General features: G+C 43.0%; 1 protein-coding gene and 1 long non-coding RNA gene across 3 annotated transcripts in view; one reads left to right on the forward strand and one right to left on the reverse strand.

The window, feature by feature from the left end:
* The window catches only part of FGFRL1 (fibroblast growth factor receptor like 1), a 274,981-nt gene that overhangs the window by 7,121 nt on the left and 241,303 nt on the right, over window positions 1-26,557 (forward strand). The gene's annotated exons all lie outside the window — the stretch shown is intronic.
* LOC128350872 (uncharacterized) overlaps window positions 2,698-26,557 on the reverse strand; it is a 68,177-nt gene continuing 44,317 nt past the window's right edge. The window contains exons 3-4 of the long non-coding RNA XR_008319485.1: window positions 5,462-5,551; window positions 2,698-3,432 (exon numbers count right to left, since the gene is read on the reverse strand). This is a non-coding gene — a long non-coding RNA (uncharacterized LOC128350872). The remainder of the gene's footprint in view (window positions 3,433-5,461; window positions 5,552-26,557) is intronic.

Genomic DNA, 26,557 nt, shown 5'->3' on the forward strand with positions numbered 1-26,557 from the left:
ATCAACCCCCAAATCTCACAGAGGCTGGGTTCAAACAATCACAAGGATCCTGGTTGAAAAGTTAATTGGGACTAACCAGCCCTGTGGAGCTGACTGTGAGAACCTAGAATTTCAGGGCAATCCTGGTTGGACTACCTTGGTTAACCAGCATTTAACCAGGATAGATAACCAGGATTCAGATTCTGGTTATCTGTCCAGATAACCTCATTGAGCTCTGAGGACAGTCAGGAACCTCTCAGATTCCATAAGCTTGTCAGGGCAGCCCATTCGAATAGTTCACTGTCCCTGCAGAGTCCAGCACCCCTGAGGCATGCAGTGGCTGCTGACAGAATAAACCTGAATAGGAAGTGATCTGACAGTGACAAAGGGATAATAATAAAAACTCTTCCAGATTCAGACCACCATCATATTCAATTGTACAGGAAGAAGTAAAGAGTGTGACCTGCTGCATATGTTGCCCAGAAAACATGTTGAGACAGTTCCATGGTTGTCATGACAGCATGAATATGGAAGTTGAGGAACCACAAGCTGAGGGGAGGGACCTCAAAGCTGAGACTGTTTCTGCTCACTCAGGAAAGCAGACTGGGGTATGGGGTACACAAGCAGCATTCCCAGTCTCTGGGAACTCCTAGAGATTATAACAATCTCCTATAGAATACTGTGCAACAAATTTTGACCCTCAAGTCTATTCTGGTGCAAGAACCCAGGTGGACACAGCTGAGAGGTCAATTCTTCCTCCCTTGTGAGTCATCACTACATTTTGAAGTGAGGGTTGCAACTGTGTGTGTGTGTGTGTGATATCACACTAGTCCCAAGTTTTTATGTTACATATGGAAGCTGTCTGCTCCAGATCCAAACTTCTCCAGTTTTTCCTACCCAAGTCAGATAAACATCGGCTGCCTTGCATTTGGTTAGTTGCCCTGCTTATACAGTCTCCCCATTGTATTTCTGTAGAAACATAGCATCCAGCAGTGCTTTGAATAAAGCAGTTTTATTTCATCAAAACCCATCCAATTTTCAGGAAGAAATCAAGCCAATAACTCCAGGCTACTTCTTACATTAAGTGCTCAAACTTAATTTTGAGCGTCAGTAAGGAAAGAAAAATGTAAATTGGGAACAGAGACCTCTTGAAGAAAATGTAGATTTGTCATGATTTCTGCCCCTTTCTAGTCTCCAGGCCACCCCGCCACCCCCCCCCCCGCCACCCCCCCCCCGCCTAATTGCTGAAGAAAAGTTTCACTCTTGGCAGGAAACAAAATGATTTCTCTCCATGCCTGGTAAATTTATTTCATGAAAGATTTACACAATCTTAGGTATCCTGTCAAGTGACTGTGGAGGGAGTAATAGAAGACGTGTCACAAGCTAGATGCCTCTCAAGTTCTGTTGCTTTTTAATGGGTATTTTTGGAACTGTCAGTATTTGTACATGAAAGGCCAGAGAGCTAATAATTGCTGAAAGAACTTTGGGAAACTTTTAAAAAAAAACTTGGGAAGAAATGTACCAATAACCCTCCCCCTTGTGTTTCTCATTTGCCTATCAGTGCAGGTTGAAAGTTGATTCTCATGTCTTCCTTGCCCAGGTTAATGGTCTTTTGTGTAATCACTGAAAAGGCTGTTGCAGGAAGTCTGGAAAAAGAGTGCTTTGTGATACCTGGCTCACATTCCTTCCATTACTTATCCATTTGAGTTGCTGCATTTTGAATTGTTTTGAAAAGTGGCCGCGTAAACATGGTTGGGATGGCCTCCTTGAACCCATCCCAGGTGGAGAGATTAACTGTGACTGATGAGCTGATCTCAATCGGTGTGAGAATGGCTAGACTGTGATCCAGACTCTAGAAAGTCTGCAGGGAGAAGAGAGAGAGACTAGTGTGTGATTCCCCAGGAACAAAACCAGATGAGTATATCAGGGAGACTGATTTGGTAGGAAGGTGGGAGGGGGGCTTATCTGATTTTGGAAGCCTGGAAAGGACGTGCCTAGGAAGGGTTTCTTATAGGCTGAGTGCTGAGGCATTCTTGTTCTGAAGTCAGGGGTGAATAAAGGAAGGCTTGAATACAATTCTGTGCTGAGAGAAGCTGTTCTGCATAGGTACATTGCATGTTAAAGTTAAAGTGTGCCGTCAAGTCAGTTTCGACTCCTGGTGACCACAGAGCCCTGTGGTTGTCTTTGGTAGAATATAGGAGGGGTTTACCACTGCCTTCTCCCATGCAGTATGAGATGATGCCTTTCAGCATCTGCTGCCCGATATAGGTGTTTCCCATAGTCTGGGAAACATACCAGTGGGGATTTGAACCGGCAACCTTCTGCTTGTAAGTCAAGCATTTCCCCGCTGTGACCCATTGCATGTAGAAAGGCAGAATTATGTGTGTGTGTGTATTGTACATGAAGCAGGGCATGAGTGGAAGTCTTGAGCTTGTATGCACTACCTTAAATAGAACCACACTCACACATTCTGGCACCCTTCCCTTTTCTTTAAGGGAGCATTCCTCTCCCCACAGCATGCCTCTGTCAGGCTTTCCTAACTAGCGTCTTCCCCTTGCCTTCAAGCAAGTGGCATGAAACAGAGCACAGAACTGGACCCAATCCTGTTTATTTGGTGGTATATTGCAGTAGTGATTTAGATCCTGAGCTGAGAAGCTCACTGTTATTCTTGAAGAAGAAATTAAATTGACACATTTGAATGCTTTTTATTAGTTGCATAAGTATCGCTCAAGAGGGTTTATATGGGGCTTTCCCCATTTCATCTTCATGAAAACCTTATGAAGTAGGCTAGGATGAGCAATGGTGTTTGATCAGGGGTTTGCTACAATGGCCTGGCATCTGAACCTGGCATGAGGGTTGACCCATCTAACTGAGTTGATCCAGTACTTTCTAATCTGATTGGCACCTGTGCTCCAAGGTCTCAGGAAGTGTTTTCTAGCCCTTCCGATTCAGAATCTTTAACTGGACCCGGGGCCTCTGCCACTGAGCTGTCGTCCCTCTTTAAACTGGCTACCTAATCCAGGGATCCTCAGACTGTCTCAGAGGGAAGAGATCTTATGAGGATGCTTGGTAGACCATATGCTCTTTATCTCATTCATCTGGGCCACCTGTTTAAAGTCATTACATTATTCTTCCCAATGCAACTGAAACAGTTGAACTGAAAACCAAGACTAGGAAGGTGTCAGGCCATATTAATACCGTCTTTGAAACTTAGAAACCTCAGCAACATGGAACCAGTGTGTTCTCTTCAGAACACCAACAATATGTGGATCACATTATGAAATAATATCTAGTCTGCATTTCTTTCCAAACAAAACTTCTAATATCTGTGCTTAATTGTTAGAGGTGTGAGTGAAATTCTTGGTGGGATTGTGACTTGGTAGCAGTATTTGGTTTAGAGAGCAAGTTGTGGTCCTTCAAAGAGTGTTTCATTTTCAGTTTTCCATTCTTTGTCTGGAAAGAAACAAAAGAGACACTAATAATAATACAGTCCTGTAGAAACAGGTCTCCACTTGTTAGTTATGCGTGTCAATAGAAGTAATTGAATCAATCGGAAACACTGCATTGTCCACACTAATTTCGTCAAGGATTAATAAGATTGGGGCTTCCTGCTTAGTGAGCCACAGAAGAGGGTTTGTTTTTCCCCCTAATGTGTGGAAATTGGCTTAGGAGAATTTAATCAGATCCTTGTATGTCTCATCTGGGAGTGTTTCACTCCACCCCTCTCTTTCTTTAGAACATTCACTATTCATGTCTTCCTCGCTGCTGAAGAAGGCAAATAACAAACATATATCAAGTTTGGATACACAGGCAGTAAACCTAAGAGCATTTACTCAGAAGTAGGAATGGAACCATTGTTAGTAGGAGAGCATATGCTTTGCATTATTATACTGTTTTCACAGTCAGACAGGTGTTATTGGAAAGGGGGGGAAAACAGAAGAGGTCCCACCAATTTTTGGCTACAGGTAGCTTGTATTTTTTGCAGATGTTCCAGTGTATCATCCCTGCTACCTTTTCATGCCTTTGTTTGTAGTCAGTCTGTGCGATCTTTTTACAACAGCTGATTAAGTGGTTCACGGTTTCATCTGCTACTTTACAAAGGCCGCACTTGCTGTTTGTTGTTGATTTTTCTACTTTTGCTCTTATTGCATTTGTTCTTAGTGTGTTCTTGTGCAGCCAATATTAGACTCTCTGTTTCTTTCTTCAAGTTGTCATTCTTAAGCCATTGCCAGGTCTTAGTGATGTCTGAATTTCCAGTTATATTGTGCAAATATTGACCATGCAGTGGCTTATTTTTCCATTTATTATTATTATTATTATTATTATTATTATTATTATTATTATTATTACATTTATATTCCGCTCTTCCTCCAAGGAGCCCAGAGTGGTGTACTACATACTTAAGTTTCTCTTTCACAACAACCCTGTGAAGTGGGTTAGGCTGAGAGAGAAGTGACTGGCTCAGAGTCACCCAGTTAGTATCATGGCTGAATGGGGATTTTAACTCGGGTCTCCGTGGTCCTAGTCCAGCACTCTAACCACTACACCACGCTGGCTCTTGCATGCTGGAGAGCCCAGATTCAATCATTGGCAACTCATTAGTAGTCAATATGAACAATGCTGAGCTTGATGGAGCAATAATCTGACTGAGTATAAAACAGCTTCTTAGTGAAATCAGTAGAGTTTATTTTCTCTTTATTTAGTTGAGGAGCACAGTTAGTAAATGTTTTCCCCAAATGGTGGAGATGCCAAAGCCCAGGCACAAGTTATAGTTCATGCTAATTTGGTCACTGGTTTTCCAAGGATAGCTTATCTGAATCAGTTTTTGCTATAACCTGTATGGTATGTATTCTGCTTCTGATTTACTCTCATGTCATAGTTTCCCCCAGAATTAATATACCTTGTTATGCTGGCTGACATTCCAACTAATGCAGGGCTCACGCAGCAAAGGAAACACATGCTGCATCTCTGAGTAATACTCTGTGTGTGTGCGTGTGTGTGCGCGTGTGTGTGTTGAGGGGGTCACTCTTTCCATCTGAAGCACTCTACCACCTGAAAATATGTTCCTGAGGGTTATGTAAATATGTCCTTAGGGCTGTAAATATGCAGCCCTCAGACATATTTTCAGGTGGTACGGAGCACTTCAGAGGAAAGGGGAGACTGGCAACCCCTCCACCCCAAGAGTGGCTGTGCTGCTTTGCTCTGGAATGCAGCATCTGCACATGTGCTTCCTTTGCTGTGTGAGCACTGTTTTAGTTAGGATGTTCACCATTGTGTGTCGTCCGTTGTTCTCTCACAGCAGGTGATATGGGAGGACAGTGTTTGAAAAAGTGTATTGTAGATCCGGGCTAAGCATATTTCGGACCTTCTGAAAAGAAATTATAACTCTGAGATTTGGAGCTGTCTGCACTCTCCCTTGATAATGTTGGGATAATAGGCACTACCACTATAGTGACTAAATAGAATTAAATACACAGCTTACCAGTGAAGCAGGATGAACTCTTCAGAATGTGATCACTCTTAACAACAGTTCCAGCAGCAAAGAGTTATACAGAATTGGTGTGACTATTCCCTTAAAAGAACAAAAATGACTGTCTTTAGTCCCATGAAAATCAAGGTTAGTACATTGAGCTCTCTATTTTTGTAATGTTAATTGATAATTGCATTTGCTGTATGGGGGTAACAGAGGTTTGGAGCCCCAGCGACTGTAATCCCTGACTATCCTAAAACTGATGAAGGAGATTTTGCTGCTTTGAAGAATATAGGCTTCATGAAGTGGAATTTGAGGCTTATTTTTCCTTTATCCCCCTAAAGCTACTAAATTCTTCTGGTGCAATCTTCCAAGAGTTCTTGAACATGCCTTTTTAAATATAGGGGGTTGGGCAAACTAATTCTTAGGACTTTGTATTGCCCTTTCCCCAAACTGTGCTAATCAGGGTGTTGGAGTCAGTTCTAGGTAGCTCACAAAGGAAATTATTGTCCTGATAGAAAACAACAAGTCAGTTGGCTGCAGTAGCCATCGTACCTCAGAGAGCATGTGGAAGAAAGCTCCTGGGATGAAGGACAAGGCTCTTGGATAATACAGTCTGATTTTCCGGCTCCTGCAAATTTACAAGCTGTCTGTCAAGTTGAAAACTAGAAAAATGGTTACTTTTATGCTTTCAGTGGGATTATGGTAGACTGCAAGGAATACTTCTGAACTATGATATCAATGCCCTTTTCTAAGGAGGTATTTGGACATGTTATTCCATTACACCCCCCCACACCCCCGCGTAATTGACTCCTGTTTACTTTTCCCTCCTCCCTTCCCCAAGTTTATTACTGCTGTTTTGGCCAGAGGAAATGAATTAACATAATTTACTGTTTTAAAAACAAGACACACACCCTTCCCTGGCACTGTGCAGAGAAGCATGTTTGCGGAGTCTGGGTCCATTTAGAGAGAACAATACCCTGATTATGGAATGCAGCCTTCAATTCATACAATCCATCACAGTTTTAAAAGTAGCTACTGCCCTTTTGCAAGGTACATGTAGCATGAGCTGTAAAACCCCCAACTGCTGTCGACAGTAAACTGAAGGCATTGTTCTTGGTGGAAGTTGATTTGGGGAGGGGGGAAGTGGCCTGAGCATATAAGCCAAGTGCCAAGTTTGATATCTACCGCCAGGCAAAGATTTGACATGACTTCCAATCTAATTTTCAAGTATAAGTTAACAGTTGCTAGTTTGCATGGGGTGGGTGGTGGGGAATAGAAGAGGCAACAATGAAGTTGCTTCATATTAAAAGGTGCCTGAGGTTGACAGCACAGGATGAAATAAGTGGTAATGGAACCTGGCATTCAAAGCATAGACAAGGCAGACCTAAAAGCGGCAGCCATCCATGATGAATTGGCTGCTTTAATAGCTGCAAGAACTCAGCAGTGATTCACACGTAATGTATATTGCTGGACTGGTATCATGTGAAAAGTGTCTTTGATATCGCCATATTGTCAAGGAAGAAGATTGAAAAGCCTCTGGAGTTCTCAGAGGATGACAACAAAGCGCCTGTTTCTCAGCCTGTTAGGGCCAAGCGAGATGTTATTTTATTTGTTTGTTTGTTTATTTCTTTAAACTAACATATTTGTATATTGCCCAAAATACAAGTCTCTGGGCAATTTACAACAAAACAATAAAAACAACAAGTAAAAAGGTTAAAACATTACAACAAAACTTAAAACAATGTTAAAACTATTAAAAATCATTAAACTATTAAAACAGTATCTAATTAAAAGATACTGGGTGAACAAATGTGTCTTGACTGCCTTTTCAAAAGTTGTAAGAGATGGGGAGATATATGCATCTGCCCTATTCATGTATAAGTTTGTACATGAATCATGTATATTCATGTTTGTTTATATATGGATCTGCCCTATTCATGTATACGCTGTAGGGATCTAATTTTTCCAACACAATAGGTGTGTGTGTGTGGGTAAGGGGAGCTGAACCTCCCCCTGGGAAGTGTTCCTAAGGTGAGGGGCTCGAGGTGGTCAGGATGAGATTAATGTTGCCTACTTTTCTATTTGCTTGTTTAATGTGAGGCATTTTGGGCGGTATACAAATAAATAAATAATAATGGGCAAATAATAAAACAAATGTATCAGATTCAGTTTTGCTAAAGTGATTTTATCACAATTACACCTACAGTTGAATAAAAAGAGGAAAGACATCTAAGAACTGTAACTGCTTAAAAATACTTCAGAACACTTATGGAAGTATGGAATTCAGTCATGGAATGTTATTTGTATGATAAAACAACCACATACTATTAGCTTCAGAGAAGGAAGGGAAGGGTGGAACAATATCAGGTCCTTTGGGAAAAGCTGGAAGCGTTTTTCATTTGTTGTTGTTTGTTCAATTATTATTTTCATTGGTCAACAATGAAACATTATGCCTCTGTAAAGCTGTGTTGTGGGGCTGTTGTGGCCTTCAGTGGCAGCATCAGGGTTGCACAAAATGGGCAGTTGCGCAAGCAGCACTTCTGCAGATTTCCTCATTTGGGACAATGGGGAAATCTTTGGAAGTGCTGCTTGTGCAGTTGCCTGTTTTGTGCAGATCCAGTGCTGCTTTTGAAAGGCACAACAGCCTTGCAGTGCAACTTTACAGAGACAAAACACTGCAGTCATTTATTATTGGAGCATCAGATGGCATTATAGTTGCTCTGAGGTTTAAATCTAAAGATGGAACTAAAGTGAAGGAAAATGAGAGAGCTGAATTTACAGTTGTGTGGATGAAAACGGAATCTGGCTGTTAGTCTTTGTATTATCCTAGCTGTCAGCTGTACTGAGTCCATTTTAACACATGAAAGGTTTGTCAAAGTTTTCAGTGACATGACCTGCTCTCAGTGCTCTGATGTCTCACTCTGGAGGCTGGTTTATACAGTACCAAGAAGCAGGAAAGAAGCACTTGCTTTTAAGTAAGAAATGGACTAGCACTCAGTTTTGCCAGTGGAATATTTGTCATGGAATAGCTGTCCATCTTGAAGCCTATTAGGCTGGACCTCCGCTCTCTCTCCTCCCCTTCCACCTGGAGAAGTCTCTGCATCCCTCAAGAGGTGTTTCTTTCCATGTCCTGCCATGGAAAAGGAAAGGACAGATTGTACCTTTGAGTCGGTGTCGACTCCTGGCGACCACAGAGCCATGTGGTTTTCTTGGTAGAATACAGGAGTGGTTTACCATTGCCATCTCCCAGGCAGTATGAGATGATGCCTTTGCTGTTGTCACTGAAGTGAGCATCCACCTCCAGCACCTTCCTATATCTCTGCTGCCTGATATAGGTGACTACAAATATATATTTACTGGGCACAGTCTGGGAAGCACACCGGCGGGGATTTGAACTAACAGCTTCTTGCTCCCTAGGCAAGCTGCTCCCCTGCTGTGCCACCGCAGCTGATGTCCTGCTATGTCCCTGCCATTATCTAGCTCTTGTTCCTGAGCTCAATTGCACAGGGGCCTGTAGAAACCAATCTGCTTGAATCTGGGCATGGCAGGTGCCTAATCGAAGATGGAGTAGCAGGCTCCAACCAGCAAATTGTTCCATAGGGAGTGAGAGCAGGGGAAAGAAAGGTGGGGGGGGAGAGGGGCAGCACCAAAAGAACAACATGAACTAGAACAATGGAAGTCAAACCTTCAAAACAATGCTCAGAAGTAGAAAGTTGCTTGTGATACATGGTGCCTTTTTCAACTGATAGTCACAAAACAATAACTGTATGTGTCATAGGAAGAAGGGCAACTGGTGCGAATCTTAAAGGTTCTGCTCATCAGCTGTCCTGCTTTGCCCATGGCAATCCCCCATTCTTATCCCACTTAAGCTGGACTTGGCCCTCTTTCAGCAGCCCAGTCCCCAGGTTCCCCGCTACCTCCTTGTCCAAAGTCCTTTCCCCATCAAAGTGCCTAAGCATGTCTTTGCATTGTGGATTGCTGCATCATGCAAGTAATTGCTAGGTTCTGCATGTGAGGTGCCTATCAAGGTCGGTCCCTCTGGCATTTTGCTTGTAGCTTGGGTCCATATGTGCAAGTTCCTTAGTGCAAGAAAAATGGACTGCCGCCCACTTGAGGCACCGCAGTGGCGAGGCAATGTTTTTGCAGTTGAGGAAGATTTGCGAGGCTTCATGAGGGGTGGAGGTCAGGTCAGAGGTAGAAACCCAGTCACCCTTTACCGGAGGTTTTTGAAATAACAGGGCAGATTCCTGGTGAGGGTCCCTTCTGTCCTCCCATCGCGTTCTTATTGACACAAAGCAGATTGCCTGCCCCCAGCTGTTCCTTCTGTCATATTACAAATGAGATGTTGAAAGGCAACTCTTGGACTTCAGACAGCTTTTCTCTTTCTCTTTCTTTCTACCTGTCAATTAATGTCAAACAAGGTTGTTTGATAACTATTTTATATGTTTCTAAAGAGTGGGACCCTGTCTGAAGAAAAGTCATACTTCCATGAGGTGCAGCAGTTGAGTATTTGATCAGGAAAGAAATTGGAGGGGTGTGCATGTGTGTTGGGTGGAGGAGAGAGGCTGAGAGAAGTTTATAACACTTTTTTAGTGTTGCAAGACTTATGCAGGCAGAAGTCCTGCCCAGTATTATAATGCCTTTACATTTTATAATTTCCTGAGAATGTTAACAAACATGTAGACAGTGGCAATCTGGTGGACACATCGCTGAACTCCCAAAAAGACTTCAACAAAGCCCCTCATCAAAGTCTCCTGAGTAACTTAGCAGTCATGGGATAAAAGGGAAGATCCTCTTATGGATTGATTGATTGATTGAGTAGATTGGATCCATCCATTGTGGATGGACTGGTAAAAGAAATTCAGTGTTCTGGATTATTTGGAAAGGAATTGACAATAAAACTGCCAGTATTATAATGCCTTTATATAAACTTAGGTTGTAGCTGCATGTAGAACAGTGGCTGACATCCTGCTTAATGATGTGCGTGTGCTTTGAGCCCTGTGGGTGTGTTGACAAGTGATGTGTTTCCAATCTTACAGAGCAGTTCCGGAGTGTGAGGATCACTCCAAACTTTATACCCTCTTTTGCAACAGTGCTTGTGCTGGGGTTCCCAGGGAGTAATGTGGGGGCTAGTGCTGTGTGCCTGCGGGGGCTCCAAGCACACATACTTTGGTAGTCAGGAAGTTAGCCATTGGATACAGTTCTTGTCACCTCATCTCAAAAATATATATTGCAGAGCTGGAAAAGGTGTACAAAAAAGCAACCACAATGATCAGGAGATTGGAACATCTTTCCTAAAGGGAAATGCAAAAGCACTTTGGACACTGTAGCTTAGGAAAAATAGGACTGCTATACACTTACCTGGGAGTACACCCCATTAAACATAGTTGGGCTTATCTCTGAGTAAACATGCATAGACTTGTGCTTCATGGGGGATATGATGAGATTGATAAAATCTTACACAGTGTGAAGACTCCTCCCCCACTCCACTTTATCATGAACCTAAAGCTGGGATTTCCCAATGAACTTGACTGGCAGTAGATTCAGGAACATAATTAACACCACAAGTGCAATGCCACAAAATGGGGTGATGACTGGTCAAGATGGTTTTAAAACTGCCCAGATGGTTTTAGAACCGCCCAGGGACTTTTTTTTAATGGGGTCAAATAGAAATTTGAATGAATGAATGTTGATTAGGATATCACAAAAGAAAGGTCTATCAATGGCTCTTAGACATTATAGTGAAATGGAACCTCCATGTTCAGAGGCAGTATAGTTATGAATATTGATTGCTGGGGGCAAGAGAGGGAGGAGAATTGTTGCCTTCATGGCCTGCTTGTGGGTTTCCTGGAAGCATCTGAGAAATGTGCTGCTAGAAAGACCCTTTGTCCCGCAGGTCACTTTAACGTGTTCACAGATGATGGAAATCAAAACAGGGATTATAATCAAGCTTTGTGAACTTCTAAATGTAGCCATTTGGGACACCTAAGCATCTGATCCTTTGTCTTCATTCTCCTAAACTCAAGGTCAGACCTAGAGCTATTCACCGGGATGGTGATGATGATAGCTTGGTAAGCAATTCATCTTTTCTGTCTCTGTCTGTCATCCAGTTTAGCTATTTGCTCATTCCTGTAATTCAGGTCTGCACAACTCAAATGCCTTAATGGGCCGGAACCATCCACAACTTGGCATGCAGGGGCCAAAATCAATTTTAGCACATTATATTAAAATAAAAAATATAATTAGGTACTTGTGGATCTATTCCCTTTTAACCAAAAAATAGTGGCCAGAAAATAGGTCCTGTTCCTGCTCAGTCAGTGAGGTCCCTGGAGTGCAAGCCAGCCCAAAATAAATGCCAATGCCTCTCCTCTCCCTAAACAGTCATTGCTTTCAGGCTACAATCCTAGGCATGCTTTCATGGGAGTAAGCCTTGCTGGGAACACCATGGAACATATTAATAAAAAAAACATGCACAGGATGGCACTTTAAGGCAGTTTCCAGCTCCTGTGTTGCTGCAGGATACCTGGGGGCCAGTAAAATAGCCCCCGTGGGCTGAATCCAGCCCCCGGGCCTTATGTTGTGCAGGCCTGCTGTAATTCTTGGTCTATCCAACAGGTGTAAAATATGGTGAATCAAGACTTTAAATGTATGTGTCTACAAAATCAGTGGTGTAACTTACAGTTATTCCTACAATACCCAACAATTCAATAGGTACTGTTAGCAACCTTTTTTATTGTTTTTATTGCTTTTGTTTTTTGGTTTTGTTCATGTAATTTATTTATGAGCTAAGCACAGATTTGCAACCCACCCACCCCCCACCCCCGGTTGGGGTTCCTGTAACTTTCACAGCAGTATGACTGCAGAAATCAAATAAATGATGCCTCCCCATTCCAGAAATAAAGTGGCATCATCTATTGAATTTTGCCTGATACGCAGATGCTACAGATTTAGGTGCCCTGCCAAGAAAGAGAGAGAGCGGGGGAAAGAAGGAAAGAAAAGAGATGGTAATTCTGTATGCATAGAGCTAGTTGGAACATTTTGCATGCATTTGTCAGAGCTGATAAGCTAGCTGCAAAGCCTGAACTCAGAACAATCATTCTTTGAGCTGTCTAGTGATAATGTGTATGTGTGTGTTAACGAATCTGTCTTCTACGACTTCTGTCTCTTCTAAATGGCTTTAGTATGATTGACACATTCCAGAGGGGTATCCGCATTAACCTGTTGCTGCAAAAGCGACGGAATCTTGTTGTACCATAAAGGCCAACACATTCGTTGTAGCATAAGCTTTTGTGTGGCAGAATTCACTTTGTTTAACCACCTTATGGGCTGGTTCCTATTAGGGAGGTGAATGAGCTGGTTCGGTGCCCCCTTTTGGAAGTGCTGAATTGGCTTGGTGTGGCAGTGAACGATTCCCTTAAAAAACAGGTCAGGAGTTCCTTGCTTTTCTGACAGTGGTGCCTGAAAACTCTGAAAAATCCTGGGTCCTCATGACATGCTCATGATAACCAGCATCCGTGGGAGCATGCATGCAACAGGAATCTCTCATTTTCATTGAGCCAACATGACACTGATCATCATCATCATCATCATCATCATTATTTCTTGTTTACACAGTCAGACAGGTGTTATTGACTGGTATGTTTTATCCAGACATCGAGTCCTTCCCAAGGACCTGGGATGGCTGAATTTTATCATCAATACTGTTGGTTATTATAGATATCGTCGCAAAATATAGGCTGTTCCCAGTAAAGCTGCTTTTTGTAATTGGCTGATGGTGATTTCTGTGGCCCCTATGGTGTTGAGGTGCTCTTCAAGGTCTTTTGGAATTGCACCAATTACCACTGGGATTATTTTGGCCTTCTTCTGCCACAGCCTTTCAATTTCAATTTGTAGATCTTTGTATTTTGTGATTTTTTTCTATTTCTTTTTCTTCTATTCTGCTATCCCCTGGTATTGCTATGTCGATCATCATCATCATCATCATCATCATCATCATCATCATCATCATTATTATTAATCTCCCGCTCTTCCTCCAAGGAGCCCAGAGCGGTGTACTACATAAAGTTTCTCTTTCACAACAACCTTGTGACGTAGGTTAGGCTGGGAGAGAAGTGACTGGCCCAGAGTCACCCAGCTAGTATCATGGCTGAATGGGGATTTAAACTCTGGTCTCCCCGGTCCTAGTCCAGCACTCTAACCACTTCACCACGCTGGCTCTCCGATCATGAGTACCAGCCCTGTGTATCTGATGAAGTGGCCTCTTGCCCACAAAGTCTTATGCCATAGTAAATATGTTAGTCTTTAGATTGCTACAAGACACCTCTTTGTTGTTTTTATATGACTGAGAAGAGCATGTCTTAATACAGGAATTCCATTAGTTGTATTTACATAAGGCAATGTCGAGTGTGGGCATGACAGTCACCAGGAAAGATGGTGCTTTCTTTCTTCTTTTGATGTTTTAAAAGGTTCTCAAATTCTGGATATGAAAAGGAAGAGAAGCCCTGCAAAGCGTATTAATGTTTAAATAGTTTTCTTGCTGCTGTAAATGTGTCACCTCAGGTACACAAAACCTTTTACATAACAGGATTTTCAAGCTTTGTCTGCAAAAGCATCCCTCTGAAGATGAAATCTCTTCTTTATTCCACCAAATAGGATTTTGTGAAAGGGTTGCTTATAAGTATGTTGCACAGTTGCTTCTGACAAAAAGTACTGCTAAAAAATAATGAATTACACCTTTTCACCAAGCAATTTTGAGTCTATAATGTGATTGTAGTGCTTGCTGAAGCTGCTCTATTTTTTTCCCCATCTGTGCGTGGAATGAGTTTTATTCTGGGTGGCAGTATCCAGGCAGAGTGTGCGCATGTGCATTAAGAGTGGGGCCTTCCTGATTCAACCTGTGTGAGGTCTAAAATTAACTGAGCGAAGATGAAAAAACGTGTGTGCACGCACACATGTACATGCCTTAGAGGGAACGCTGGTTAAGAGTATGAGCTGCAAGTCCCTAGCTCAAATGCCACCTCAACCTTCACTTCACAGGGTAGCTTTAGGTAACCACTGTCCTTCAGCTTCATTTCCCCATGTTGTAATATATAGGAAATAAAACTGTTCTCTATAGCTATGGTTATTGAGGAAGAAGTTATACATTCAGTAAAATAATATAATAGTCTTCCCTGGACTGTACCACGTCTAGGATTGAAGGCAGGGCAGGGATATCACATTTTTTAATGTGCCCTAATGTGCAAAATGAATACAAGCACATCAAGGAGAAGGCTGAGTTGGAACCTTTCTTCCACATCTTATTAATTTTTTTTTCTAATGTAGGAGATCATTACAGCCCCCACCCCCAAACAACAGCAACAACAAAACAGTCCCTCATCTGTAGCCACAGGCTGTACTACTCTGGAAGGTTCATTTGATTTGGCTGAATGCATAGTTCCATCCATTGGACGTATATATGAAGCACCCTCAACATTTCAGTAAATGAGCCATATCTATTATAATTGTTCTATATATCCTCTATATCAGGGGTATCAAACTCAATTGAGTGGTGGGCTGGATTTGATTCAAATGCAGCTCTACGGGGCCACACAAAAATAAATTTATACCAGTCTCTTCCTCTTCCTCTTCCTCCTCCACGACTACTTGTCTCATGCTGCCTTCTGTCTTCTTCCTCCTCCCCTCCCTCTTTCTCTCACTGTCTTCCTTTCTCCTCCTCCCCACTCCCTTGCCCTCCACTCACTGGTGCTGGGAGAAGATGCCACAGGCCATCTTCTGCCCTCCTCCTCCTCCTCCTCCTCCCTTCTTTCTCTCAATCTCTTCCTTCATTTCTTCCTCCCTCCCTCGTCCTCCACTCACTCATGCTAGAAGATGGCACCTTGCACCACCTTTTGTCTTCCTTTTCCTCCTCTCTCTTTCTCTCAGTGCTTCGCAGCAGGGGCGTAGCAAGGTTGGAGTGGGCCCAAGACAAGATTTTAAAATGCCCCCCCCCTCACTGAAGTTCAGCTCATGAAGTAAAGAAATCTTAAATGAGGCTGAATAGTGGTAACAAAAAGCATTTTTATACACACACACACACACACACACACACACACACACACACACACACACACAAAATCCTAATTTTTTTTAAAAGGTTTTGTAAATTGTGGACAATGCAAGTCATTTAATGGTACTAGAGAAAGACATGCTGGTAGCTGCAGGTCTTAACAATCACATCCATTTCGGAGGTTGAATACAACTGAAGGAAGCCTGGGCGGGTGCGCGGCTGGGGGAGTCAGTCATGTGACTTGCCTCTGGGGGTCTCCCAGGGCAGTGGGCCACCAGACAACTGTCTCCCCTTGCCGTATTATAGTTATGCCCCTGCTTCGCAGGCTGAGCCTGCCACAGGGATGCAGGAGGGAGGAGTGTGGCAGTGACTTTGGGAGGAAGCAAGCAAGCAAGCAAGCAAGCTGAGGGAAATGGAAGAACTGCCATGGCTTCTGCATGCCTGGGGGGTGAGGGAGAGAAATACCAGCGGCAAGGGTGATGAAAGGAAGGAGATCTACAGCAAGTAGAGAGAAATGCTGCCATTTCAGTGGTGGGGGGAAGAAATGTGGCTGCAGCTCAGCTTGCTAGCCGTTGCTCAGGGGCTGGACAATTGAGCTCCAGGGGCTCAATTGAGGGCCTGGATCTGGCCCATGGACCTTACATTTGACACCCCTGCCCTATGTAATACAGTTTGTATTATTCTGGCTCTTTGTATGAGCCTTTAAAGAGTATATTTTTGAGCTTTTCTTTAAAGTTGTGTTTGCAATCTGATTCTGTAAAGTATAGTACATTATAAACCCCACATATTAAAACATTCAAGGAAAGACTTGATATAACCTCAACTGGAAAGTAGTTTATCAGATGTGATTATGCTCCTTGAAGAAAGCCTACTCAATTTTATTCTTCATCTTCACTGGAAATTAATTACTGAAAATTCTACCAGAAGTGTACAGGAGAATAATGTAAGAACTGCCACACTTCAGGGTCTGGATTAATGGCCTGTCAAATCCAGAAGCTTGTAAAAGGAAGTGTGAAAGAAATAGGGCCACTGTGCTCTCTTGCAGTGTGGCATACTCTCAGGCAAATGTGCATAGAATTGCAGACTAGATTTAATCTAATTGATGTAAAATTACTGTCCAGCTTTGACTCCAAGGTTTGAAATGGAAAACTGAGGACCACTCAACGAGCTGGGCTGGAGTTTGGAACTACATATTCCAAACAAACAAAACAAGTTCTGCTTTCTGGTTAGCCATTGTCTCAGGTTTGTTTTGTGACTAGGGTCAGGGAGGGCTTTCTCTGTGGTGGTGCTACAGTTATGCTAACTTCCTCCCCTTGAACAGCTAGCAGCCTATGTCTCTAGTGATTCCCACCTCTTGGTTTGCAAGACTTTTATCTGAATTGTTTTAATGTTGGTCTTAAGTGCTGCTGTATTGTTGATACTTTCCTTGTATTGTATTACATATTTTATAGATTTTGTGTTTTAATTGCTGTTTTATTGTGACTTGCCTTGTGAGGCTTCTGTGCCTGAAAGGAAGAGTATTCAGTCTTTTAAACAAATGCTAAATAAATAGCTTCCAATATTTCACAGACGGAAATAGGCGCATCTCTGTGCATTTGCAACACCAGTCCTCATCCCAAGGATGACTGCCTGAGCCCTCCCCACCCTACATGTATGTTTGTCTACTCTGCCTTCCCAATCCCTTAAAAAAATAGTAGCTAAAGGAGACACCACAAATTAGTTAGGGGGCTGTAGCCCCTTTGCCTCCCCCATGAAATGTGAGCACTGTAGTGGTTGTTGATGTACATTGACCAACCTGCATCATATGTGCCATCTAGTGTGTGGAACTTGGGTACACTGAATCAGGGCCAGCCAGTGTGATCACATCCCCTCCACACACACATAGTTATCTACAAAGAGCAAATGTAATCTTTTACTTTTAGGAATGGTGAATAGAGTGTTTAATTTCATAAAGAAACTGGTTATACTTACAAGAAGATGTGCAACTGAGATAAATTCTGCAAGATTTACTAACTGTATAGGCAACTGCGGGCTGGTGCAGCAGGAGGAGAAGGAAAGCAGCGTTGGCATGGAGTGTTCATAAGAAACTGCTCTATTTGTTCATCTAGCTCAGTAATGTACATTGACAGGCAGCAGCTCTGCAGGGTTTCAAACATGGGTCTTTCCTTGCCCTACCTGGAGATGCCAGGGATTGAACCCAAGACCCTCTGCATGCAAAGCATGTGTTCTCCTGCTGCACCAGAACCCTCCCCCATGTGCATGGCGTTCACAGGAGTCAGAATCGCTCAACTCCCTGAGAGATTTAATTTCTGGAGATCTGAGGGAGGGCAATGAAACCTGAAGAATTCAAAATGCGTATGTGTTTGTGATAGCAATTTAAAACTTAACATATGCTTAACATCTTCACAGAAGATAAAATTGGGACAATATTGATAGTGTGTTAACAGGATCAGGTTCAGGGACTGTCCCTGTCAATAGGGATATTACAAGTGTTTTGTCAAAGTCTGTTCGCTTCTCGGAATGTCCTCTGGTTCAGCTTGTAAAATTCCTATATTCAGTTCTAAGAATTATCTAGATTCCGTAGCCTTCAGTATGTGAAGTTAATTTCAAGTATGCATTTGCTCACAGAGGTCATTTTCCTGACAACAGGATTATTCAGTAATAGAAGGGTTGAAGGACTAAAAAACACAAGATCCAGATGTCTGTATTTAGAGAAACTGGCACTGTGTTGCTGTGGCCACAAAATTCTCTCTCTATATGTATTTATTTATGAAGCATTTGATGTTTTCAGAAATATAGTAATTTAGTTGTTATCACCAGGGTTATTCCTTTAAAATATGTATTTTGTTAGTCAGCAGAACATCATTCTCTCTCACTGATTTCCCCACCATTACTGCCACTTTGACCTTCTGCCACTCTCTGGTTTTTACCACTGAAATATCCTTCATTTCAAGGGATGTGCAATTAATTACATGAGAAATAAAGTATCACAGACCTCATGTTATACAACAAGTTATGACTCCCTCACAATCTTACATTTCCTGATGAATTAATGGTTTTGTCTGCATCTTTGTGGATCCTAGACCAGAAGCCACCAAGTGATTTACAAACACTGCCAATGAGATTTTGTGCTCCTTAGCCATTTCCAGTGTTCAACACAGTTCCCTTTTTATAATACAAAACTTTTCTCTCCTGCCCTCCTTGCCCTCTTTTTGAATGGTTTGCACTTAATCCATCTACTATATGAATAGTTAAAACAGAGAACTTCTTGTGGAGGCTGGATTTGCAGGTTCATACGTGCTGTAGAACTTCCCTCCAATGTTAGTCCCAGCATGAAAATCACAATATAATAAAAGGCGCTCATCAACAATTACCCTCTGACTAGATATGCATAGGATTGGGCTGCACATTTCACTGGTGGAAAACTATTCTCCAGAATCAAATTGCATTGGTCCAGAAACCAGAAGGGTTAAATCCTAGTAACCTGTAGAGTGGAAGCACACTGAGATGATGAGATAAGGATAGCTTGTTTGGCTAAGAGCAAATGTGTATGTAATCCCTTAATCCGTTTGTAACTCATTTTTTCTAATGCAAAAGAGGGGTACTACTTAGCCTCCTCCCAGGAGCATTCTACAAAGTTCACTAAGCATTGTTGCATACTTCTTGGATGAGAGATCCAAACAAGGGCATCATTTTGTATATTCCATTGAGGGATTAATGTAGATGCCTCTGGGTTTTCTTGTAACAGATGACTAGACTGGTCAAAATATAAACAAAAGGAGTTGTTCTTTGAGGTTTTCAGTCGGAGCCCACTCACTAATCTCCGAGATCTCCAAATCAAGTTAATTGGGTTTTGTCTGACTGCTTACTATACAGTAGCTTAGCACAGTAACCTAAAGTGATGGGGTTTGGTCTCCAATTGCTGATGCGTGTTTATTTTTTCTTCTTCAGAAAATGGCTTTGACACATATATAAATTATGTTTCCATGTATTACTAATGATAGATTCCTCTATATATCCTGTGTCAGTCTTTCCCCGGAGACAGGCAGTCTGTGTTGTTTTAATGAAATGGAAAAAGATTAGCAGAAAGGTTTCTACTTGGGGCTTTGAACAAAAAGGAAGGATTTTGACTCGCAGGCCAGAAGGCATTTTAATCACTGCAGTAAGCCTTTTCTCCTGGGTATTGTGTCTCCCTTATGTTTTACTTTGGTACATCAAGAAGAAGAGTGTTAGTCTGTGCAGGAAGGTATTGGAGAAAGAAGGGCTGTACACCGCTCAGAAGGGACTTCTTCTCCTTGCTGCATTTAGTGGTCAGTCAGCTCAGTGACAAGACCTTTTGTCTTGGTGGCCATGATTTTTGGTTAATTTATGCTGATGTTACCCATCCTGCTCTGGGCTCCAAATTTCATATCAAACCCAACTGGTACTGCTAGGAATGTGATATGCGTCACACATGGCAAGCTCCATACAAGCCCCCAGACACAATTGGTGGGGCTTTGCAAGAGCTTTGGATCCTATGGATGTGTGGGTGGACAGTTAAAATGCAGGTTCCAAAGGTCCTTCCATAAAGCCTGATATGAGCGATGGAAATGGGCTTTGTGATGGAGAACTGGCTTATTCACTTCGTCCAGCTTAGGTTTGAGGCCCAAATAAAACAAGCAAAATAAGCAGTATTGATCTAGTTGTTGCATGGGACTCAGTTAGTTGAACTAAGCTGGAATAATGATTAAACCCTGAATTAGTTGGATTTTAAACCTTAGTAATGCACTGCACTAAGGTTTAAAACTTTAGTAAGGTACTGCACTGTCAAGAAATATGCCGCAGACTAGCACTTGGTAGGGTTGAAATGAAGGCCTTGGAATGGATGTTTAGATGCTGTGACATGTCTACACCTACAAAGATTAGAATAGTTCGGACAGTGGTTTTTCCTATGACACTCTATGGATGTGAAAGCTGGACTTTGAAGAAGCAATATAGAAAAAGTATTGACGCTTTTGAACTTTGGTGCTGGAGAAGACTTTTGAGGATACCACGGACATCCAGAAATACAAACAAAAGGGATCATAGAACAAATCAATCCAGGATTTTCACTCAAGGCACAAATGACCAGGCTCAAACTATCATACTTTGGACACATTATGCGGAGATCCAGCTCCCTTGAGAAGTCCATAATGCTGGGGAAAGTTGAAGGAAAAAGAAGAAGAGGACGACCAGCAGCAAGGTGGATGGATTCGATTATGACAGCAATGAATGCACCACTGAGAGACTGTAAAAGGCAAGTTGAAGACAGATCATTCTAGAGAGAATCTATCTATGTGGTTGCTAAGAGTCGACACCGACTTGATGGCACTTAATCAATCAAACAATCAATCAAGGCATTGTACTGCATTGTAATGTGAATGTATTACAGAATAATCAAAGCTGGTCCTGTAATTTTTGGACTGGTGAGATAATATTTTCAGAAAACCTAATTTGTTTTTAGACTCTGCAAAGATTGCTGCCTTTGGTGAGATGCTCTTATGTTAAAGGAATATTTGCATATTTCTTGGCTACCACTATAAACCTTTTCTGAATTCCTGTATGATGCACTGGCTTGTGATAAGATCTAGGGGTGGATTTTGCCAGAAGTTGAGTATCAGAACAATTGCAAGTTATCTAGTGGCTGCTTTTTCTTCTTTTTAAAAAACTGCCAAACAAGGACTGTTTCCAACTACTTAATTTGCTTTGAGCAGACTGGGGAGTATTACTTGCTTTCATAATTGGAACCGAATGTGATTAATTCTCTGTGTCTCAAACTGGGCCTTGGCTCCCCAGCAAGGACACCAGCAGGAAGAACACAATCAAATTTTGCAATGCTTACTGGGAATAAGTGTGCAATAGTTGTGGCTCCAGGTTTCCCAAAGTATGGAACACAACCACAGTGCTGACATGATAGTATGGGATTTTGAGTCCCTGACTGGCAGGCTTACTTGCCGTTTTGTATGGTGAAGCAAGAGGTGAGAGGTGACGTGTAGGGCTAGAAGGAGAAGTGGTATGGCATGTGCACATGGAAGTTGGACAAGGGAGGTAGGGTGGTGTGTAGGACGTGGTCCGGTATGTGTAATGGTACTGGAAGAGCTCCTTGGAGTATCTACTAAGTATAAACTTGCGCATCCCCCTTTTAAAAAAGTTTAAGAAACTCTCTCTTGAGAAAATAGAGGGCAGAACCAGTGCTATAATTTCACATGTAGGCAAACTGAATAAACCAGTGGGGTGAGTCTCATGTGCAGCACGTGGATAGCTCTCAAGGAAGCTTCATGTGTTACATTTCTAGGCATGCTTGTAAGATGTTTTAAGGGCGTCCCCAAACATGTAAAGTATAACTGAAACAAGCAGGTATCATACAATACATTTATCAGGGGGCTGTGATTGGAGGCAGCTTTTTGTTGAAGGCAAACCTGGTGTCTTGGTACGGTGTAAAATAATCATTATACTGGAAACAGAGGAGTGAAAGCATCTATCTATATATTTAATTCTCTTGGGACATGCGTGCCCAGGATTTGGTGGTGGAACTCTCGCGACACACTGCGAGAGTTCCAAAGTGAGGACTGAGGAGGAGAGGGGGAAGAAAGTGTTGGTGGTGGCCGGCCGGCCGGCTGGCAGAGGAGGGGGGAGAGAAAAGCGGCGGCGGGCAGTGGGCGGGGGGAGAGAAAGGCAGTGGCGGGCAGCGGGCGGAAAGAGAAAGGCGGCGGTGGGAGGGCAGGGCGGGGGAAGATAAAAGCCACGGCAGTGGCAGGCGGACGGGAGGGAGAAAAAATGGCGGTGGCGGTGGCCTTTTTGGCTGCCTGCCTGTGTGTAGGGAGGAACGGGAGGGGAGGAGGGATGGAGAGTGCGGGGCCGGAGGGAAGGGGAAGAGAGGAGAGACCGGGGAAGGAGGAAGAGGGAGGGGGAAACAGACGGCCCCAAAGCGCTGCACAGATGCTCTGTGCGGGGTCGGCTAGTTTATTATTATTTCGCAGTGAAGCTGTAGCAGATGCTGCCCATGTCAGGACGATTGATGTCGTATGACTTTTCAGCAACAATTGAAAAAGGACTGAGAGAACCAGTCTGCTTCATGGCCTGAAACATTATCTGCAAACAACATAAATGCAGACCATTTGAAGTGACATTCTGCTTAAAGGAACATTGGGAAATGATGCTGCAGATAGAACAAAAATGAACCTTTGAAGTGATTCAACGCTCAGAGTTTCTATTATTACTGTTCTGGTATGCCCTTTTCCTGAAAAGATCACTGAAGGAAAGGTGGAATCTATTACTGTAGCTCTTTGAGTTTTATATTTGTGGCCTTAATGAGTACTCTAAGGCCTCATTGCATTTATGTAAAAATGGACCTCTGGGTTGTGTTTTGTTTTTGTTGACACAATAGGCGCATTCACACAACCATATTTATTTATTTAAAATATTTATACCCCACCCCTCCAGTGCACTACTGCTCAGGGCGACATATGGGGGTGGACTGGAGGGAAAACAAGCCCCTATCCTGTGACTCCCAGATGATCAGAACTCTCATTTGGATCTGTGAATTTGCTTCCTGCATGACTGAGGCTGGTACAGTAAAGATCTTTGGAATCGGGAGCTGAAAGCTCCGCCCTGCTGTGGATGGTCCTCCAAACCTGACCCTGCCCTCCCACCATGTACTGTGTGGCCAGCAGCCTGAAAAAGCCTCATGAAGGCACTGCTGCCCTCTGATTGGCTATGAAGAAGCAGGAGCCCGATGGTCTCCTGCCAAGACTGCTTAGATTTTTCCACCTCCTGATGCTTCAGCTGGAGTGATGGAATCATTTAAGGAGAAGGTATTTAACCCTTCCCTGACTTTCTCTGCGGTTCCTGAGCAGTGCTCTCTTATTTTTTTCATCTGTGTGCAGAATGAGTTTTGTTTTGAGCAGCAGTATCAAGGCAGTGCGCATGCACATGCATTCAGAATGGAACCTTCCAGATTCAACCTCAGTGGGATCTAAAATTAACTGATTGGACATCAAAAAACCTGTGCGCGTATGCACACACGTGCACACACACACACATGCACACACACACACGTGGACACGCACATGCCTTAGCGGGAACACTGTTCCTGAGCTCATGCACTTTGCTCTGACCTCTGAGCCACCCCTGATCAAGGGATGGGGACTGTAGCAAAGGGGGCATGAGCAGTACACAGACATCCCACCCGTCCAATCACATGCCCTGCACACATGGAACAGGCATAGGCAAATGCAGCCCATGCAGTACGTCTTGGGAGTCGCCAGCCATCTGTGTGACCAAGTGACTGGAATGTAAGGAGGTCGGCACAGGTCGCCTTCCACAGGGAGCCTACTTGCCAAAAACTCATCCTCCATCTGCCACCATAGCCAGCAATGACACTGAGAAGACATGGGGGTTGGATACTCCAGATTATTGCATTCCTGCTGGCTTGTTAAATTGGTGGATGCCTAACTAAATGGGCATGCACCCAGGCTGGCACAATGAATTGTGGCATGCCCATGGCAGGAACATTGTGGTGGAGGCACTGGAGTATGCTGCTGGGATGCGGCACTCCCATCCATGCAAGGAGGAATCCTGTGCCTGCCCCTTGTGCTCTGGGATCCTTGGTGCACATCACAGCCTGTGGTTGTCGGCTGCTGCGTGTGTGCTGTGATTGTGCCCATCTTTGTCTGGGCTGGCTTCTGGAAGGGCAGGGATGCTGTCCTGCATGTCTTCTTCTCAAGGGTCACCTTGTGATAGTCATAGAGAAATTCTTTAAGTCTGTCATAGGCCACCATGTTTCTGGGCTACAAAGTACTACTACGAATATTGATATACTGCTTTTCAACAAAAGTTCTCAAAGCAATTTACATAGAAAAATAGTAATAACTAAATATTACACTTTTTTTTGAGAGAGAGAGAGAATGATGTGAATGAATTCAGAACTTACAAAAGCAGGATTTCAGCTGGCCATCAATTTGTTATGAAGGATACCAGAAGAAAATTCATTCACATCAGCTGCACCTTGAGTTATATTTGTAAACTCTGGGCAAACATGTCCAGGAAAGTACTCTAGTCAGAAATTGCATTGGGGTGCATTACAATGGGCTTAGGGAACTTTGTATCCCCAAAAGAAAACCCCTTTCATATCTGGGATGCTAATTCATCCCAGGTGCCTGTGACAATGGACAACACTGCAGAATTAAAAACATATGAATCGTTGCCAAAAATGTCCAGCTGGGATACAGATTACCTCCATAACTATTATCTTTCATGGGTTGCTTGCTACTTACTGACAAAGGAAAGGTATTATTTGTGTACTTAGTTCATCACTGGAAGAAATGGTTGATTTGACCCCTCAATTCCAGTGGGGAAATGCTTGACTAACAAGCAGAAGGTTGGCGGTTCAAATCCCCACTGCTACTATATCGGGCAGCAACGATATAGGAAGATGCTGAAAGGCATCATCTCATACTATGTGGGAGGAGGCAATGGTAAACCCCTCCTGTATTCTACCAAAGAAAATCACAGGGCTCTGTGGGCGCCAGGAGTTGAAATTGACTTGTCGGCACACTTTACCTTTACCCTTCAGCATTAATGCAGGCAATGCCAAAATATTAAATGTATATGTAGTTTTGGGAGCCTTGAATAAATATTGGTGTGCAAAGGGGGAGGAAGAGGACGAGGATATTGATCATTGTGATTCTGTTTTCTCTACTTGATTGTAACCTTTTGGTGAAGATCTAGCAATTAATATGCTGAAGTAACAGTTCACCTCTGGGACCTACAACACAATCCTAAACATGTTTACTCAGAAGTAAGTCCCACTGAACTCAGTCGGACTTATTCTCTAGTGAGTGTGCTCAGGATTGCAATACATCTTTCTGTACTAATTTATGAGGATCAATTCAGAGCGGATCTTTTGAATTACCATGAATTATGGACACCAGGGTTTGAAGGGCCAGGTTTGCAAGGAGGAACTGGACTTTCTGGCTTTCTAAGAACAGGATCTTTGGAAACCAGAGCAATTTGAGGCCGTCATATAAATTCAGACTGGCTGCTTTCCCTTGTAGTAGAGGAGTTTTTATGATTTACAGTGGGTGCCTGAGAACAGAACCTGCCTCACTCTTTCCGCTTATCTTAATGAGAGAAGCACAAGAACACACTAAGGGAGGTGCACATTGTGCTTAGTCCAAAGGAGTAAACATGCCTATCCTGGAACTGTTATGAGGAGGCAGGATGAGGTCAGTTGTTGTGGGAGAAAATTTCTTCTTGAACTCTTAAATAGCAAATGTTGAGGGTCAGATGATCCACAGGTAATCACGTAATTCTAGGCTTTCAAAAGAAACTCAGTGCTTGGATAGTCAGACACTTGAATAAGACTGTTACCCAGCTATCTTAAACGTACCTACTTAGAAGTAAGTGTTTATTTACAAGTAAATGTGTGCAGGGTAGTTTAACAGTAATCCTGCCAATTAAACAGTAGTCAGTTGCGGCACCTGTATAATTTAAAATACATTTTAAATGCCATGTCCTCGAACTAAATAGCATTGCCTGAAAACAAGTTGAGCACAGAACTGTACATCTTAGTATACCATTATTATTTATTGTTTGTACAACACCATCAATGTATATAGTGCCTTACAGAGTTTCATAGGCAAAAATAGGCAGGTCTCTGTATCCAAGCAGCTTGCAATCCAAAGTGGACAATGGGGAAAACTGCAGAAGGAATGATGAGAGACAGAAACCCTGTTCAGACATCATGGGCCAGTTCAAACGTACGCAGCCCCAACATGCAAAGAGGTGTGGGGGTGCACTGAGAGAGCACCTGCCCTGACGTCACTGAAAGATGTCCTGATGCACTGTTGGAAAGTCCTTCGGTTGTGTGTGAGGGCTGTTCATTTGAATGGTCCCTAAACATGTGCTCCAAACCCCAGCTGAACAGCCCCCACATGTGACTGAAAGGTGTCCTGACAGTAGACACTATCAGGACTAGAGGATTAGGACATCCTCTAGTGATGTCAAGGCAGGCGTGCTCTTGGTGCATCTCTGCTCCTCTT

This window comes from Hemicordylus capensis, chromosome 3 (genome assembly GCF_027244095.1).
Source record: "Hemicordylus capensis ecotype Gifberg chromosome 3, rHemCap1.1.pri, whole genome shotgun sequence".
Taxonomy (NCBI): Eukaryota; Metazoa; Chordata; class Lepidosauria; order Squamata; family Cordylidae; genus Hemicordylus; species Hemicordylus capensis.